Genomic DNA, 7,045 nt, shown 5'->3' on the forward strand with positions numbered 1-7,045 from the left:
GTTAGATTCAACACCGTGATATACAATCTTTTGGGGGAGGTATATTATATATTATTGCTTTCAAAATGCATATATCCCCTCTTTGACATTACAAAATGTTAGAATAGAGTTTTGCAAAAAAATTTCAGATTCCTTAGCTAGCCTTAGAGTTGTAGGATGTTTAAAATGTGTGTTCAGATTTTGCATAACATAATTTAAAAGAGTATATAATGTAGTATGAAAAGAGAGAGAGAGATTATCTTTGTCCATTTGAAGCTAGAATTGTTTCAGTAACTTTTCATCGCCTTGAGATAAGAGGAACTCGAGTCTCCGTGTTGTTTTTAAAAAACATGTCAATCTTAATTATCGCTCGATTTCTGTCTCGATCGGGTACGTGTCTTTTTTGAGCTGGTACGTACATGAATGTATACTCGTTTCGTACGCATTCATCTTTGCCGAATGCCACGTGCAGATTTCACCATTTGTCTGTAAAGTTACGTCACTATTAGAAGCTTCTAGAAGCATTACATCATCTTTCACATTGCCAAAAACGTTTTGTGTCGTCTCCACTGCCCAGCTCTTGTGCGAATTGAAAGAATTCATTTGGGGTTAAATCCTTAAAGCATTTACATCTCTCTCTCTCTCTCTCTCTCTCTCTCTCTCTCTCTCTCTCTCTCTCTCTCTCTCTCTCACGGCACTATTGATTTCAAAGTACTGTAACGATTTCATACTTGCTGATTGGTCACTCATAACTTTTAGATTTCAGATTTGATATTTCTGAGAGTTATTTAGTATTATTTAGTGTTTTTGTGGAATCTGAACAAACATTATATTAGTGTGCATCTCTCTCATTGCAGAAAATGTTTTGTGTCATCTCCATTGCCCAGCTCTTGTGTGAATTGAAAGAATTCATTCAGGCTTAAATCCCCAAAGCGTTTACATCTCTCTCTCTCTCAGATAGAAAAAATAGGAATCAAGGGGGAACCGCGATATATGGGAAAGACAAAAACAAGGAAAAATATATGAGAAATATAGTAACTTAGAATGTGAACTAATAGCGGTAGAATTTGAATCTGAAAAATTAATGAACATAGTACTAGTATATAGACCCGCTAAAACTAAAGAGTTTGACACAATAATAAAAAAAATTGGATGATATATGTAGAAATTACAAGGACTGGACTATTCTCATATACGGAGACTTTAACTTTCCTTTTGTAGACTGGTTGTATTTATACATATAAAAAAGTGAGTAATAGTAGTGAAGAAGATAAGAGGCAATTCGAAAAGCTATTAGATATGCTACTAGAATACAACATTCAACAAATAAATCACCTGCCAACAAGAAAGGAAAATACTTTAGACCTAGTATTTGTGAACAAGGTGAATTATGTTAAAGAAATAATAGTTTATAATGCGAGTATTTCAGACCATAATGTCATAGAATTAACAGTCCATTCCAAAGCAAGTGAAAACAGAGATAAGCAAGAAATGAAAAAGTGGGAAGGATATGGAAAATACAACTTCTACAGTAAAAATATAAAATGGTCAGAAATAAATGAAGAATTAAACAAAGACTGGGATAACATTTTCGTAGGTGATGATATAAATGTAAATAAGGAGATATTATATAAAATATTAGAAAAAATGGTGGATAAATATATACTGAAGAAGAAAAGTAAACATCAGTCATGCATACCAAGAGACAGAAGGATCTTGTTCCAGAAAATCAGAAAGTGGAAAAAAGGTCTTGCAAAAGAAAAAAATGCATGGAAAGTGATAGAACTAAAAAGTAAGATAGAAAATGCAGAACAAAAATTATACAATCAAAAGAAAATGAAAAACAGGACTTGTAAGAAAAAACCCTAGTAAATATCAAGCAAAACCCCAAACTATTGTACTCGTATGCGAAAAAGATGAATAAAAGAGGAATAGAAATAGGCCCTTTAAGAATTGAAGGGAGATTGACGAATGAAAAAAAGGAAATATGCAACATATTAGCAGAAAGATATAAGAGAGAATTCACCCCTAGAATTGATAATGAAGATAATGATATAGAAGTAAGGGATGAAAATAGTGAATATTTAGCAGACATAGATATTAATGAAGCTGATATTGCGCAGGCTATTAATGAAATTAAAAATGGAGCTGCAGCTGAGCCTGATGGTATCCCTGCTATTTTGTTAAAGAAAGTAGTTCATTCTATCGCAAAACCACATGCAATATTATTAAGACAAAGTGTAGATACAGGCAAGATTTATGATGAGCACAAATTAGCATATATTACCCCTACTTTCAAAAGTGGATCAAGACTACAGGCAAGTAATTATAGGCCTGTGAGTCTAACATCACATATTATGAAAGTGTATGAAAGGGTAATGAAGAAAAATATTATGAAACATTTAATAAAAAATAATTTGTTTAATATAGGACAACACGGTTTCGTACCCGGAAAAAGTACACAAACCCAACTGTTAGTCCACCGTGAGAACATATACAAAAATATGAAAAGCGGAAATGAAACAGATTTGGTTTATCTAGATTTTGCAAAAGCTTTTGACAAGGTAGATCATAATATATTAGCGAAGAAAATTAGAAAACATATTATAGTGGATAAAGTAGGAAGATGGTTAAAAGAATTTTTGCACAACAGAAAACAGATAGTTATTGCAAACAATGAGAAATCGGATGAAGCTAAGGTAATATCCGGTGTGCCACAAGGTACGGTGTTAGCTGCATTGCTGTTTGTTATTATGATCGCAGACATAGACAGTAATGTTAAGGACTCGATAGTGAGTAGTTTCGCCGATGACACAAGAATAAGTAGAGAAATTACTTGTGATGAAGATAGGAACGCGCTACAAAGAGACCTTAACAAAGTATATGATTGGGCAGAGGTAAATAGGATGGTATTTAACTCTGATAAATTTGAATCAATAAATTATGGAGACAGAGAAGGAAAGCTATATGCATATAGGGGACCTAATAATGAGACGATCACAAATAAGGAAGCAGTTAAAGACCGTGGTGTGATGTTGAATAGGAACATGTTATGCAATGATCAAATAGCAATTCTATTGGCAAAATGTAAAGCAAAAATGGGAATGTTGTTACGGCACTTCAAAACAAGAAAATCTGAACACATGATTATGCTTTATAAAACATATGTTCGCAGTCCACTTGAATATTGCAATATGATATGGTACCCACACTATCAAAAGGATATTGCACAAATAGAGAGTGTACAAAGGTCCTTTACAGCTGGAACAGAAGAAGTTAAGGATCTTGACTACTGGGAAAGACTACAATCCTTAAAATTATATAGTCTAGAAAGGAGAAGAGAATGCTACATGATAATTCAGGCATGGAAACAGATAGAATGAATTGCTGAAAACATCATGGAGCTAAAAATATCAGAAAGAGTAAGCAGAGGTAGATTAATAGTGCCCAATACTATACCAGGAAAAATAAGGAAAGCACACAGGACATTAATCCACTATGCACCAGCATCGATAATGCAGCGTCTATTCAATGCGTTGCCAGTTCATCTGAGGAATATATCAGGAGTGAGCGTAGATGTGTTTAAGAATAAGCTCGACAAATATCTAAGCTGCATCCCAGACCATCCAAGATTGGAAGATGCAAAATATACCGGAAGATGCACTAGCAACTCTCTGGTAGACATTAGAGGTGCCTCACCCTGAGGGACCTGGGGCAACCCGAACAAGATATAAGGTCTGTAAGGTGAGGTAAGGTCTCTCTCCATCGCACGGCACTTTTGATTTCAAAGAAACGTAACGATTTCATACTTACTGAATGGTCACTCGTAACTTTTAGATTTCAGATTTGATATTTCTTAGAGTTATTTAGTATTATTTAGTGTTTTTGTGGAACCTGAACAAATATTATATTAGTGTGTAACGGCGCCTGGTTTTGTGAAAGTGTGAAACAAACTGCAGCAAAAAGAGAAAATTGGTATACCAAGAAGGTAAAGTGTATTATATTTTTATTAGTTGCAACTAATAACTAATAGTCAGTGGTTTGGTACGAAACTAATAACTAATGGTTACGATGGTTTAGAGAACTAATAACTAATAGTTACAGTGGTTTGGTAAAAAATTAAACTAATATTTACATTGGCCGAGAAACAATTTACATTTTTACACATTGCAAATTTTTGTGTTTTGTGTTTGTTTCATTTGAAGTGCATTTATCCATTCTCTTATTGAAGCGTTTATTTTTGGTGCATTTGTCCATTTTCTTATTGCGGTGTCTTTTTATTTTGTATTCTATGTGATTAGTACTTTTTGCAATTTTGGTATTTGCCACATTTTTCTGTGTTTTCATTTGCATTCACAATTTAATTAACTTAGTTATTTTCATTACTTAATCGTTGCACATTGAATTGAATTTAACACTTGTGAATTAATTTGCATTTACTTAGAATTCTTATCAAGTTTTATTGTTGTTTAGCACTTGAGAATTAATTTCCAAAATTTAAGTATTGCCTAACACTTTTGAATTTTGATTGAATTAATTTTCTTGAATTTTGTGATAAATTAATTTTGATTTGATTTTACTTAATTGATTCAAGAATTAATTCAACTTTACTTTGTTTTCAAGTAACAGTAATTTTCCCTGATATTGTGAATTTCACTTATAAATTTTGAGTTTAATAATAAATATTTGTATTTAAAATTTTTATAAGTATTTCATTTCTCACCAGTATGCACGCATATAATTATGATTTGCTTAGGTAGAAACATAGAGTGGTAATTGATCTGTTTTCCTTCAATTTACTTGAAGTGAATTAGAATCATGGAAATACTTAGACTTTTAAAGTTGTTGATGGAGTGATGCCCTTTGATTAATTTGACTATTTACAAGATTACCTCACACCTGTTTTGGTGGACTTAGTCTGATTTTCTGCAATACTGGTGAGTTGTTAAGGGATCATTGTTGCCTTTAGAGTATTCAGTCGTTTAGTACCTGTGATGAGGGTTCAGGTGTCTGGCTGTTGTGAGGTAACAATTAATAAATGGTAAGTGTAGTAACCAGATACTTGGAACTTTGTCACAATATACGTGAGTCGGTAAACTCCCAGATTGTTAGTCCTCTAATTCTAAATGCAGCAACTAAGGAATGATCTTCCACAGTATTTCCAGCGGAAATCCCTGGAGTGGCGAGACCTCTTTTATGACACTGACACAATTCTCGTATTCATGAGAAGGGTTACGCTAATTTCCTCCTTACCCTTTTTTCAAAATGTTTGGCGATGATGAATAACTATTTGTAGGAAAGGTGAATGTTTTTGTAGGGGAATAACTAATTTGGAAAGGTGAATGTTTTTCTAAGGGATAAACTAGTTTGGAAAGGTGAATGTTTTCTAAAGGAATACCTAATTCTATTGCACATGAATATATGTGATTAAAATAGTAAATAAAGAAGTAGCCTGAAGTAGGCCTAGTTAGGCATATACAGCCCTAAATTCTAAAACCCATTAGTTAAACTGGTTAAAAAGGACTATGTGAAGGCCCTCATCATTTTCCATGGATACTACACACACATACGTTTAGAAATCTGCCGTTCATCCCATCACACAACGCACATGGTGATTGAACAAGAATAAATTTCAATTCAAATGCATTCAAGTGGAAGCACCATAGTATAGATAGCGGTAGATAGCTGCCTTATCTTCGCCGGTACCATGGTCTGTTCAGAGGGAAATGAAGTTCCCAAAAAATATACAAATTTCATAGCCATACCTAATAACCTGCTCCTAATGTCACCTTTTAAATCTGTTGGCAAGATGGTCCGAACAGACAATGCTTTGCGTCGTAAGTTGAAAGATTTGATGTTGATATCCTCCCTTCGAAGAGCCAGCAACGACGGACTTGCTTTCTCTCTATTTGATGGAATTCTGTGGAATGATATGACTGTTGGACACTTGCCAGAAGTATTAGCACAATCAAACGCCATACAAGTTGGCATAATTTACGCCATTTGAATGACAATTGACCTAAAACACGAGGACAATACTGAAGACGAATACTTTACAAAATACGCGTGCTTGGCTGCTCTTGTCATTGAGGCGACCGCAGCATCACGTCATCGGTACTAATCCTCCAGATGGCAACATGGTCGAATCTAGGAGACATGACGTTCTCCATTGAAGTGCCTCGACGATACTTTGAAATTAAATTGTAAAATAATGGGATTACGTACAGATTTGAGCAATGACTCATATTTTAGCTTATTAAAAGTTCTGTTTGAAGAAATTTAATGGCTATTAACCATAAGTTCCCCTTTAAACCCATGGAAGAAGTCAATATAACTGAAGATGTGAAAAATCAATTTGAGAAATAAAATGAAATAAAGCACCATGATCAGACGGAATGAAACCAGTTCTGTTCAATCTGTTCTTACTGAGCACCACCCTTAAAAGAGAATTGGCAAGATTTTTGAACAACATACTGAAAGGCAGGAAAGCAAATAAACTGCAATCAGGCTTTACCACACAAAGAAAAGGAAATGATAATATCCTACAATATTGCATACAGTAAACGTACAGAAGAAAAGGCCCGTTTTTAGTGGTGTTAATAGACTGCCAAAAATCATTTTACTCTGTTAACAGAAAAAACTTCAGAGAGGTCATGATGGAATATAGTCTACATTCAAAGGTGATACGTGCAGTAGCAAAGATAAATATACAAATGACATAACAAGTCTATTCCTCAACAAGATAGAACAAATAGAAGTAAATGTAACAAATGGAGTAAGGCAGGGCTACAATTGCTCAACCATATCCTTTCTGCTAATAACTTACTTGATAATAGATAAATGAGAAAGTATGACGAAATGTTTCAAAAAAGGAAATTACTGTAAGGATAGTGGCACTATTATATGCAGACGATAAATTAATGCTAGGACACACCCTAGAATAAATAGCAGAAATAATACAACCCCTTATGGAAATATTGAGCGAATGTGGCCTAAATACAAAGATAAAAGCAATATATTGATATATACAGCGATTGGTATAGTATCGACGATGTGGAAACTATGG

This window comes from Macrobrachium nipponense, chromosome 5, assembly GCF_015104395.2.
Source record: "Macrobrachium nipponense isolate FS-2020 chromosome 5, ASM1510439v2, whole genome shotgun sequence".
Taxonomy (NCBI): Eukaryota; Metazoa; Arthropoda; class Malacostraca; order Decapoda; family Palaemonidae; genus Macrobrachium; species Macrobrachium nipponense.